Here is a 12,398-nt window from a genome sequence, read left to right on the forward strand (position 1 = left end):
AAAACACATCCTGTGGAAATTTAACAAGGTTTTTTTCATAAGTCTACAACAGCTGTTTAACCTTCTTTTTCATCTGCTGTGTTCAATTTTTTTAAGTTTAAAAATAGAGATGATCTTATATTTCTCAAAGATCACACCAAGTTTAAACCCAAACTAAATTCTAAGTACTCTGGAGGAGCCATTTCATTAACAACATGAGTAATAGAACCAAGAATATGCCATATGGGCCTTTTGGGCCTGTTGTGGCATTCACCAAGATCATGACTGATCTGATCTTTGCCTCAATTTCACTTGCCCCCAACTCAGTATATAAGGACAATTTAATGGTAAAGAATAGAATGTTCAATCTCTAGATTAAAGGAACTGCAAAGAATCTGGCCTTATGTAAAAGGTGATTTTCAATGCCAAAGTTGCACGGACTAAACAAACAAGCAAAGCCAAAGTGCTTACTTCAGAACAAAATGAATTATTGTATAAAAGCGATGTCAGTCTTGAATACGTTTAGTAATTCAGCCAACAAAGCTTTCCAAGGCAAAGGGTTCCAGAGATTCATGGAAATTATTCCACCTGAATTGGTGATTCTTCAGTCTGAAATTGTGACATCTGCTTCTCGATTCGCCACAAATGGGAAACATCCTCTCAGCATTTATCTTGTCAAGCTCCTTTGGAACATTATATGTGTTAATATGTTTACCTCTCATTCTTCTAAACCCCAGTGTGTACAGACTCTATCTGTACAATCTCTCCCCAAAAGACAACTTCTTAACTCAAGCAATTCTGGACTGAAATAGTCTTTGAATATTGGTAAGGCAGAAGTAGATAGGTTCTTCTCAAGCAAATGAATGAAAGGTTACTGTGGGTGGATGGAATGTGGAGTTGAGGTTACAATCAGGCCAGCTACAATCTTGCATAAGATAAAAAAAAATAGGAGCAGGATATGATCCTGGCTAATTTGCCCCAGGCCTCATCTTCTCTTCTGTGCAAGTTCCCTAAAATCCTCAATTCCTTTGATCTTTCAAAAACCTATCTACTTCCTCTTCAAATACTTCCAGTGAGCTAGCCTCCACAACCCCTTGGAGTAGAGAATCGTGCAGATTTCTGCAAGAAATTTCTATGCACCTCAGTTTTAAATGAACATCTTTTAAGCTTGAATCTATGACCCATCGTTTGAGATACTCCCACTAGTGAAAACATCTCAGCATCTACCCTGTCAAACTCCTTAAGGATGTTATATGTTTCAATAAGAGCACCCTTATTCTTCTCAACTCCAAAGAATATACATCTATAGCCGCTTGTGGTAGAACAATCCTCTCATCCAGGAAAAGCCTGGTGAATCTCTTTTGGATGGCCTCCAATGCCAGTATTAAACAAGGGGACCAAAGCTGCATGGTATTCCAGGTGTGGTCTCACCAGTACCCTGTACATTTATTATAATATTCCCTTATTCCTAAATTCTAACCTTGTTGCAATAAGGCCCATATATCCTTTGGCTTTCCTCACCACTTGCACAACATGCCTGCTAACTTCCTGCAATTTGTGCACAAGAACACTTCAATCCCTCTGCACACTTTCTCAATTTAGATACCAAAAGACAGAGCAGTGGCCCACTGCTTCTCATTTGTATGTTCATATGAGTCAACCGAGAGGATCTGCTCTGAATTTCATCTAATGCAAGTGTGTCCCTTCTTAAATAAGACCAAAATTATATGTGATAATTGAGGTATTGGATTATTAATACCCTGCATAGTTTTAACAAGACTTCCCTACTTTTAGACTCTTGCCCTTTTGCAATAAACTTTCCGTTTTCCTTTCTAATTATTTGGTGCAGCTGCATGTTAACTTTTTGTGTTTCAGGTGTCATCAGATAATCGTTACTACTTTATACACATTATATCAAGAATAATACATTTCATAAGGTAGCTATCCTGGCTGTTTTGTCTCTGTCAGCTCATTAAAAGAAATATCCAGTCAGGCCCTTTCCCTTTCACTTTACCCTTAACCCTGCAACACTTCGTCTTCAAATATCCATCCAGTTTCCTATGGAATGTTACAATTAAGTGTGGTTCTGTAGCCGGTCGCGGCGCATTTCCAAAGAAAAACTCGGAGACAAGGAGGTCAAGTTCGGAAGCACACTTCCGAAACGAAACAAAACAAAACGCATGCGCGCAAAAGTACCCTAGAGCCTCTCCGGGCCCACGTGGGGCAGACCTGACGTAAGATCCCTGCTGGAAGGCCCACCCCGCGGTTCGCTCACGACACGCTCCCGGGCGTCCGCCCACAGCCGCCAATGGCAGTTCAAGTCCCGTGTGTACAGGCCGCTACACCACCCCCCCAGAAATGTCCATCGGGGGCGTGGGGCCCCCAGTCTGTGTGTCCCACTTGGGTGGCCTGCCTCGCCGGCGCGGTGCGGGTACCCTCACTGGTTGCTCAATGTCCAAATGTGCCGGTTTGAGGCGGTCCACTGTAAAAGTCTCCTCACGGCCGCCCACCTCCACAACACACGTAGACCCATTGTGCTGGATCACCCTGAAGGGTCCTTCGTACGGTCACTGTAGGGGTGACTTGTGCATGCCCCTGCGAATGAAAATGTACTCGCAATCTCGGAGGTCCTTAGGGATAAAGGATGGTGTAGTGCCATGCCTGGAGGTCGGAACCGGTGCCAGGGTCCCTACCTTGTCCCGCAGCCTCATCAGCACCTCTGCCGTTGTCCCTGCTGGATCTCTGGCCTCTGGCACAAACTCCCCGGGACTCTCAGGGGGGCGCTGTAGACCAACTCTGCCGAGGAGGTGCCCAGGTCCTCCTCGGGGGTCATGCAGATGCCCAGTAAGACCCAGGGGAGCTCATCTGTCCAGTTGGGGCCCCGAGGCACGCCATCAGGGCCGACTTGAGGTGCCTGTAGAACTGCTCAACCAAACCATTGGACTGGGGATGGTACGCCGTGGTGTGATGTAGCTGGGTGCCCAGGAGCTGCGCCAGTGCTGTCCACAAACCTGACGTGAACTGTGCTCCTCTGTCAGAGGTGATGTCCACTGGGAGTCCGAACCTGGTGATCCAGTTTGCGATGAGTGTCCTGGCGCAGGATTCGATGGACATGTCTGCTAGCGGCACAGCCTCCGGCCATCTGGTGAACCTATCGACCATGGTAAAGATATACCTGGTGCCCCGGGAGACAGGCAGGGGGCCGACGATGTCCACGTGGATGTGCTGAAACCTCCCGAGCGTCGGCTGGAACCGCTGGAGGGGGGCCTTCACATGCTGCTGGACTTTGGCGGTCTGACAGTGTACGCAGGTCCTGGCCCAGTGTCCGACCTGCTTGTGTAAAACCGTGCCAGGCAAACTTGTCCGCTACCAATTTGATGGACGCCCAGATGGACGGGTGGGCCAGGCCATGTAGCGTGTCGAACACCCGGCGCCTCCATTCTGCTGGTACTACGGGCTGGGCTTTGCCGGTAGACGTGTTGCACAGGAGCTGAGCCGCTGTCGGGCCAACAGGGACGTCCTCCAACTGGAGTCCCGAAACGGCGGTGCGGTAAGCCAGGATCTCGGTGTCCGCCCGTTGTGCCTCCGCCAGCGCCGTGTAGTCAATCCCTGTGGACGAGATGATCGCTGAGTGAATGTGGGGGTGGGACAGCGTGTTGGCGACCATGTTGTTCTTCCCTGCGATGTGGCAGACGTCTGTGGTGAATTCCGAAATAAAGGAGAAGTGCTTCTGCTGCCGAGCCGACCATGGGTCCGATACCTTTGCAAGGGCGAAGGTGAGGGGCTTGTGGTCTGTATACACGGTGAAATCCCTTCCTTCGAGGAAATACCAGAAATGCCGGATAGCCAGGTAAAGCGCTAACAACTCCCTGTCGAAAGCGCTGTACTTAACCTCCGGTGGTCGCAGGTGTTGGCTGAAAAAGGCGAGCGGTCGCCACTGGCCTTCGACGGGCTGCTCCAGGACTCCGCTGACCGGCATGTCGGAAGCGTCAACTGTGAGCGCCATGGGTACATCGACTCTCGGGTGTACCAGGAGGGCCGCCTTCACCAATGCCTCTTTGGCCCGCTTGAAAGCCTCCATGGACTCCACGTCCCATGCCACCTCTTTGGCCTTGCCGGCCATTAGACCAAACAAGGGCCTCATGATGCGAGCTGCCGCCGGCACGAAACGATGGTAGGAGTTTACCATCCCCACGAATTCCTGCAGGCCCTTGACCGTGCTGGGTTTGGGAAACTGCCGGATGGCCTGGACCTTGTCCGGCAGAGGGGCGGCGCCATGCCGACTGACTCTGTGGCCCAAGAAGTCGATCTCCGTCCGCCCGAACTGGCACTTCGCTGGGTTGATTGCCAGTCCGTGGTCGCTCAGGCATTGGCAGAGTTGGGGCAAATGTGCCATGTGCTCGGTGTGACTTGCTAGCCACCAGGATATTGTCTAAGTAGATGAAAACGAAAACCAGGCCTCGCCCCACCGAGTCCATAAGCCTCTGGAAAGTCTGGGCGGCGTTCTTGAGGCCGAAAGGCATCTGCAGGAATTCAAACAACCCAAAGAGGGTGATGAGGGCTGTCTTGGGCACATCGTCAGGGTGCACGGGGATCTGATGGTACCCCCAGACTAGATTGATTTTCGAAAAGATGGTCACCCCATGTAGGTTCGCCATGAAATCCTGGAAGTGAGGCACCAGGTATCGGTCGGCAGTCGTGGCGTCATTGAGTCTTCTGTAGTCCCCGCAGGGCCTCCAACCTCCTGCAGACTTGGGCACCGTGCGCGGTGGGGATGCCCACGGGCTGTCCGAGCGACGGATAATCCCCATCTCCTCCATCTTCCGGAACTCCTCCTTGGTGGGGTGGAGCTTGTCAAGTGGGAGCCTATGGGCTCGGGAATGCAGCAGTGGTCCTTGTGTGGGAATGTGGTGCTGCACGCCGTGCTTGGGATCGGTTGTGGAGAACTGCAGGTGATGATGGAGAGGAAATCTGCCAGCACCCTGACGAACTCATCACCCGAAAGTGTGACGGAGTCTAGGTGGAGGGCTGGGAACTGGGCTTCTCCGAGTTGGAAGGTCTGAAATGTCTCGGCGTGGACCAAACACCAGCCCTTCAGGTCGACCAGAAGACAGTTGGCCCGTAGGACATCTGCCCCCTGTAACGGCCGTGATACCGCTGCCACCGTGAAGGTCCAAGTGAAATGGCTGGGCCGGAAACACAGCGGGGTGGTTCGCGAGCCGTGCGTTCGGATAGTGGTGCCGCTTGAGGCGGTGAGATTGGGACCTGGGGTGGATTTACAGGTGTCCATGTTGGAGAGGGGAAGAACGCTGATTTCGGTCCCGGTGTCTACCAGGAAACGTTGCCCGGAGTGTCGGTCCCAGAGAAATAGGAGGCTGTCGCGATGGCCAGCCGTCGAAGCCACTAGCGACGGCCAGCCCCGGCGTTTCCCGGAAAGGCACATGGTGGGCGGCAGCGGTGCGCGTTTGAACCCCATCTCCGGTGATAAAAACACCAGTGGTCTGAACCCTCGTCCTTGTCCCCCTTGGGTCTCAGCGGCTTCAGTTGTAGGGTCTTGGCCTTGGGCTGCGCGATCATGATTAGGCAGATGGAGGCCGCTCCCGCTGTTTACTCTGCCACAGAATGTCTGCCTTGGCCGCGAGCCCACGTGGGTCGCTGAAATCTTCGGTCACGAGGAGGAGGTGAACATCCTCTGGCAGTTGCTTGAGGAACAACTGTTCGAATAGAAAGCTTGGCTTATGGCCGTCCATGAGCACCAGCATATCGTTCATCAGCTCGGATGGCTTGCAGTCACCCAGGCCATCCATGTGCAGGAGTCGTGCGGCTCGCTCACGGCGGGAGAGTCCAAAAGTGTGGAGTAGGAGTGCCTTGATCTTAGCATACCTGTCCTCCGTTGGTGGCTGGTGCAGGAAGTGGATAATCTGGCCTGCCATGTCCTGGTCGAGTGCGCTGACCATGTAGTAGTACCGTGTGGCGTCAGCTGTAATGTCTCTGAGACTGAACTGGGCCTCAGCCTGCTCGAACCAAACATGGGGCTGAGTGGCCCAGAAAGTCAGGAGCCTGAGCGAGACTGCGTTGTGCGAATTGTTGGAATGCATGTCGCGGGTTCTAGATGCCGTCTGGAAGAGTCGGGGTCACCAGATGTAGCCGGGCGCAGCGCGTTTCCAAAGAAAAACTCGGAGATGAGGAGGTTGAGTTCGGAAGCACACTTTACTTCACAGAGCAAAACGTGCACGCCCAAAAGTACCCGAGAGCCTCTCCGGGCTCACGTGGGGAGGACCTGACGTAAGGTCCCCGCCGGAAGGCCCGCCCCGCGGTTCGCTCATGATGCGCTCCTGCGCGTCCGCCCGCGGCCACCGATGGCTGTTTGAGTCCCGTGTGCACGGGCCACTGCAGTTCCATTATTATGGTTCAAAATGTTACACTTTTCCTGTAGGAAGGAACAGACTTGGAGTGCAAAGCTGACTTATTCCCATTATTACCTCACTCAACCTCAGGATGTCCCAAGGTGTTTTACAGGCAATGAAATAATTTGGAAGTGTTGTCATTTACTCACTGTAAGAAGCTTTGCAACCCGTTTTCTCACAATAAGGTCCCACCAACAAATAATGGCATGGTGATCTAATGCTGTTAGTAGATTTGGTTGAGATAAAAATGTTTCTGATGCTTTTGCTGTTGCTGGGGGGATAAAGTGAGAAGAGCTGCCCTGCTTGGAATAGTTTCATGTGACTTGAAGCCAGAACCATGAGCTAGATTTGAATCTAGATGGTCAAGGCACCTCTGTTGTCGGAGGCCTTCCCAGTGGGGATAACAGCAATAAGAGCAAATTTTAGCTGTGCTTTTTTCAGAATCATCTGTCAATGTTTATTCTCTTGTGGACAGTCACAAAACGAAACCTGTGCGGCTATTTCTTGAACGATGATCACTAGCATGGACTATAATGATTTTTTATTGTGATCTGATGTTATCTGAAGGTATTTAACCACAGAAACATCAGTTTTAGATGTCAATGTTCATTAGGTGGTGATGAAAGATGCTTCTATGTTTGGAAGAAACACAGACAAATGGGTCAAAAGAGATTGTAAACAATTGGTGTTTATGTTGATTGTATACCATTCATAGAATGAGTCCTAATAATGTCCTTGTAGTGCATTCTGTGAAATAAATTGCATCTCGAGGAATCCCAACACCTGTGTGCCCATCTGGCTGAAGCTAACTTTCCTAAAGCAAAGTTAATAAATACTTTCCTCTCCAAACTTGTTTAATCCAGATATACACTCAGACTGCCTGTCATGACAAATGCCCTTTGGAGTGCCTTGAAAAGATCTGGTAACATTTCAGCTTTATGCTGTGGTACTGTTTATTTTTACAGAAGAGATATTGCTATTCCAGATATTGGTAGCAGTTCAATTTGTCACAAGTAGTACAAACCTACAACCTCAGGATGTCCGAAAGCACATTATGGACTATTGATATGAAGTCCCTGCAGTAAAGTAGGAACCTCAACAAGAATACTGTATATGCAGAACAAAATGTCACATGTAGTTGTGATTAGATGATTTTGGAGATAAATTTAGAGAGATAAATATTAAACAGGAAATTATCTCAAAATGCTTCTAAGAAGAGAAAAACTGTGTCATCGTTTGGTAATGATCACAAGTGTGAATGTCAAAATAATTTGATAGTGACACAAGTAAGGAAATGTTGGGGTCAGGAGGTGAAAAGTTACCCCGTACTTTTCTTAAAAATTGTGCCACCATTCACCTGATAGGACAGACAAGGTTTCTCTCTAATATGTCTTCAAAGATGGATGGAAGAATGAAGCAAAAGAAAGATTATTTACTTGGTCTAGACTTTGAGGAACAATTAAGTTTAAAGATCGCCTTTTCCTTTATCATAATCATACCAAAGGCTAGAGAACAGGAAGAAGGAAGGATTCATGAGAAATGAGGTTTTCTATTGAAGGCTGTTCATAATTTCTTCATTCAACTTCAACCTGAGGCACAGCAGGAATATGTGCCCACCTGTGCTCATGTACCTCTTCAAGGAAAGTGATTGTATATTTGGGTTTAATTTATTACCCAAATATATCCATTTATCTGTTCATCCTCATATTATTCCTCATTTCCCCTTATCTCATGCCTACTTCCAAATCCTTCTGTGATCTCTCCTCTATATCTATTCCCTGAAAACCTCTGATATCTTTGTGATTTTCCAAATCTGCCCTCACCCAATGCCCCCTCACCATTCTGCACTCAATATTTGCCATTCCGCTACTGGCTCAGAGCTTTGGAATTCCTTCCCCAAGCCAATCCATCTCTTTAACTCCCAACTCTTCTCCTTTAAGACTCCTTTTTCTTCTTCTTTGGATAAGCTTTTGACCACCTGACCCCCAATATTTCCTTATGTGTCTCGCTCACTGTCAAATGACTAAGGGATGAATATTTGTCAGAGCATTAGGGATGATACCTCTCACTTCCTAACTAGTAGTGACATAGTTTTTATCCATCTTGAAGCATCTTAAGATATCTTAGAACATAGAACATAGAGCAGTACAGCACAGAGCAGGCCCTTCGGCCCACAATGTTGTGCCGACATAGCTAATTCCTCCCACCTACAGAATGCCCATATCCCTCCATTTTCCTCTCATTCATGTGCCCATCCAAGCTCCTCTTAAAAGCCCCCAATGAATTTGCTTCCACCACCCCATCAGGCAATGCATTCCAGGCATCCACCACTCTCTGAGTAAAAAACTTACCCCTCACGTCTCTTCTGAACCTACACCCTCTCACCTTAAATGCATGCCCTCTGGTATTGGATCGCTCAATAATGGGAAAAAGATATTGCTTGTCCACCCTATCTATGCCCCTCATAATTTTATACACTTTTAACAGATCACCCCTCAGCCTCTGCTGCTCCAGAGAAAAGAGCCCAAGTTTGTCCAGCCTCTCCTGATAGCACATGCCCTATAATCCAGGCAGCATCCTAGTAAACCTCCTCTGCACCCTCTCTAAAGCCTCGACATCCTTCCTATAGTGAGCGACCAGAATTGCACACAATGCTCTAAATGCTTTTACTGCATTGATGTTATAGAATTGAGAGAACCTAACAAACAGGAGCAGGAGCAGGCCATTTGTCACCTCAAGCCTGCTCTACCATTCAACAAGACCACTGCTAACCTTCTACCTTGAAGCCGTATTCCTGCCTTACCCCTTGATTCCTTTGGTGTCCACAATCTACTGATCTCTGTATTGAATGCTATCAATGATTGGGCCTCCACAGTCCTCTAGGGTGGAGACTTCCAAAGATTCTCCTCATTTCAGTCCGAAATGGCCCAACTTTAACCTGTGACTGTGACCTCTCCTCAACCAAGGAAACCATGCACCTCACATCAAGCCCTCTGTGTATTATGCACCATATTGTTTATTGCTATTATTAATGACCATTTCAAAGTTAGATTAGCATGAAGTTCTTTTCATGTTTTTTTACAAGTGATACATTTCCTGTGCAGTTGACGGCCAGGTCATCTATTTTAAGATCTGTCTTTGACAGGAAATGAGTGTGTTCTGACTTTTGCTGTATTGAAACATTATTTTTCCTCACAGTATTGAACAGATATTTTCCCTCATAGCTGCTGCAAAATTAAAAGGATATAGAATTGAAGGGATATACTCTTTCACTAATATTAGAACAGAATCATGTTTATTATCACTGACATATGTCATGAAATTTGTTATTTTGTGGCAGCAGTACAATGCAAGACATAAGGACATAAAAATTACTATAAATCACAAACATAAATAAATAGTGCAAAAGAGGAATAGTGAAGTAGTGTTAATAGATTCAGGGACCATTCAGAAATCTGATGGTGGAGGGGAAGAAGCTGTTCCTGGACTGTTGAGTGTGGATCTTCAGGCACCTGTACCTCCTCCCTGATGGTAGAAATGTGAAGAGGGCATGTCCCAGGTGGTGAGGGTCCTTAATGATGGATGCATCGCCTCTTGAAGATTTCCTCGATGGTGGGGAGGGTTGTGCCCATGATGGAGCTGGCTGAGTTTACAACCCTCTGCAACCTCTCAATCCTGCACATTGGGGCCTCCATACCAAGCTGTGATGCAACCAGTCAGAATGCTCTCCACTGTACATCTGTAGAAATTTGCAGGAGTCTTTAGTGACGTACTAAATCTCCTCAAACTCCTAATGAAGTATAGCAGCTGGCATGCCTCCTTCGTGATGGCATCAATGTATTGGGCCCGAAATAGATCCTCTGAGATGTTGATGCCCAGGAACTTGAAGCTGCTCACCCTTTCCACCGCTGACCCCTCAATGAAGACTGGTGTGTGTTTTCCCAACTTCCCCTTCCTGAAGTCCATAAATAAATTCCTTGGTCTTGCTGATGTCGAATGCGAGGTTGTTTTTGCGACACCACTCAACCAACCAATCTATCTCCCTCCTGTATGCTTCCTCGTTGCCATCTGAGATTCTGCTAACAACAGTTGTCTCACCGGCAAATTTATAGATGGCGATTGAGCTGTGCCTAGCCACACAGTCATGAGTGTAGAGAGAGTAGAGCAGTGGGCTAAGCACACATCCTTGAGGTACACCTGGGTTGATTGTCAGCGAGGAGGAGATTACAATACTGAATACATATTCCTCCCCACACATGCTGCCATACTGAAGGAATTGTTTCTCTCAGATTTGGAGGGATATTCCTCCTCACAGATGTTGCAGCGTTGAAGAGTCGTTTGCCTAGATATCATACTTTAAGCATTTTTGTGTCCTAAATGGGTTCTTTGTGTATGATAGTTCACACCTCCTTAAGACTGTAAAAACCCAACATGCCTGTCACACAGCTTGGCAGCTACTTGAAGCAGATTCCTGCTACATCATTCTCACATGAGTCACCATTTTTAAAATAATCTCTCCTCTGCAGCTGTGGAAATGAGAGAGGCTGGTGGGGAGGAGGAATGGGGTGATGTAGTCATGGAAGTAAATAGGAAAAGTGGGGAAATGGGGAGAGGTAAAAAATATGAGTGGGAGGGACAAGAGTAGATGGACTTCTGGAGGACATAATCACTGTCAACGGAGCAGGTGCAATGGCTCTCCATAACCATAGGTGGTACGAAGCTCCCACAGTCAGCCAAAGTCATGAGGTCATATGAACATTAAAATTAAGAGCAGGAATAGGCCTGTCGAGCCTCTTCTGTCATTCATTGTGGCCGATCTCAGTTTAATCTCAACTCCACATTCCCACCTACCTACTGGGGAAAGAAAAGGGTGGAGAGGGCCACAGGAATAACATAAGACAAAGGGGTGGGGGGCAAAAAGGAAAAAAAAGGGGGGAGAAGTGGGGCAAGGGTTACCAGAAGTTAGAGGAATTGATGTCGAGGTCATCAGGTTGGAGACCACGAAGGCGGAATATGGATGGCCACCGGGAGATCCCTGCTTTTGAGGCGGAGAACTGGAGGTGGTGGGGGCCACAGCCTGGAGGTGGCTGTGTTTCCGATCCTTTGGTTAAAGGCATGGATCCGACGGAGGATGAAGTGTCGGAGAGGTAGACTACTCCGACCTTCTCTTTCCCCTTCCCCGCCTCATGACCTGCCCATCTATTCCCTACCTCCTTCCCTTTATTCCATGGTCCACTTCCCTCTCCTACCGGATTCCTTCTTCTTCAGCCGTTTGCCTCTTCTGCCTATCACCTCTCAGCTTCTTACTTCTCTGCCCTCCCCGACCCCCACCATCCTATCTTCCCCCTGTCACCTGGACTCACCTATCACCTGCCTGCATGTGGTCCTCCCCCTCCCCCTCCCCCAACCTTCTTATTCTGGCTTCTGCCCTCTTCCTTACCAGTCGTGATGAAGGGTCTCGAGCCAAAACGTCAGCTGTTTACTTCTCTCAATAGATACTGCCCAACCTGCTGAGTTCCTCCAGCATTTTGTGCGTGTTACTGTAGTAATCTTTCACCGCTTTACTTATCATGATCTTTTCTACCTCTGGTTTAATAACACTCAAAGACTCTGCTTTCATCTCCCTTTGAAGATGTGTTCCAAAGGCTCACAAGAGAAAATATTTCAACTCATCACTGTTAAATGATGATCCCTTATTTTTAAACAGTGACCCAGTTCTAAATTCTCTCCCAGAGGAAATATCCCCACCTCATCCACCCTGTCACTACACCTCGGGACTCTGAGCAGGAGCAAGTCATGAGATAAAGCAGTAGCCAGCGAGAGCAAGTTTAGTAATCAGGATAGCCAGGGGCACAGTAAAGGCAGGGAAAGGAATACCCAGTTAGACTGCATTTATTTCAATGCAGGAGGTTTAACAGGTAAGGCGGACAAACTCAGAGTGCGGATTAGCTCTGAGGACTGGGATGCTATAGCGTAACAGAAACATGGCTGAGAGAAGGGCAGGACTGGCAG

The sequence above is a fragment of the Pristis pectinata genome, chromosome 3, assembly GCF_009764475.1.
Source record: "Pristis pectinata isolate sPriPec2 chromosome 3, sPriPec2.1.pri, whole genome shotgun sequence".
In the NCBI taxonomy this organism is placed as follows: Eukaryota; Metazoa; Chordata; class Chondrichthyes; order Rhinopristiformes; family Pristidae; genus Pristis; species Pristis pectinata.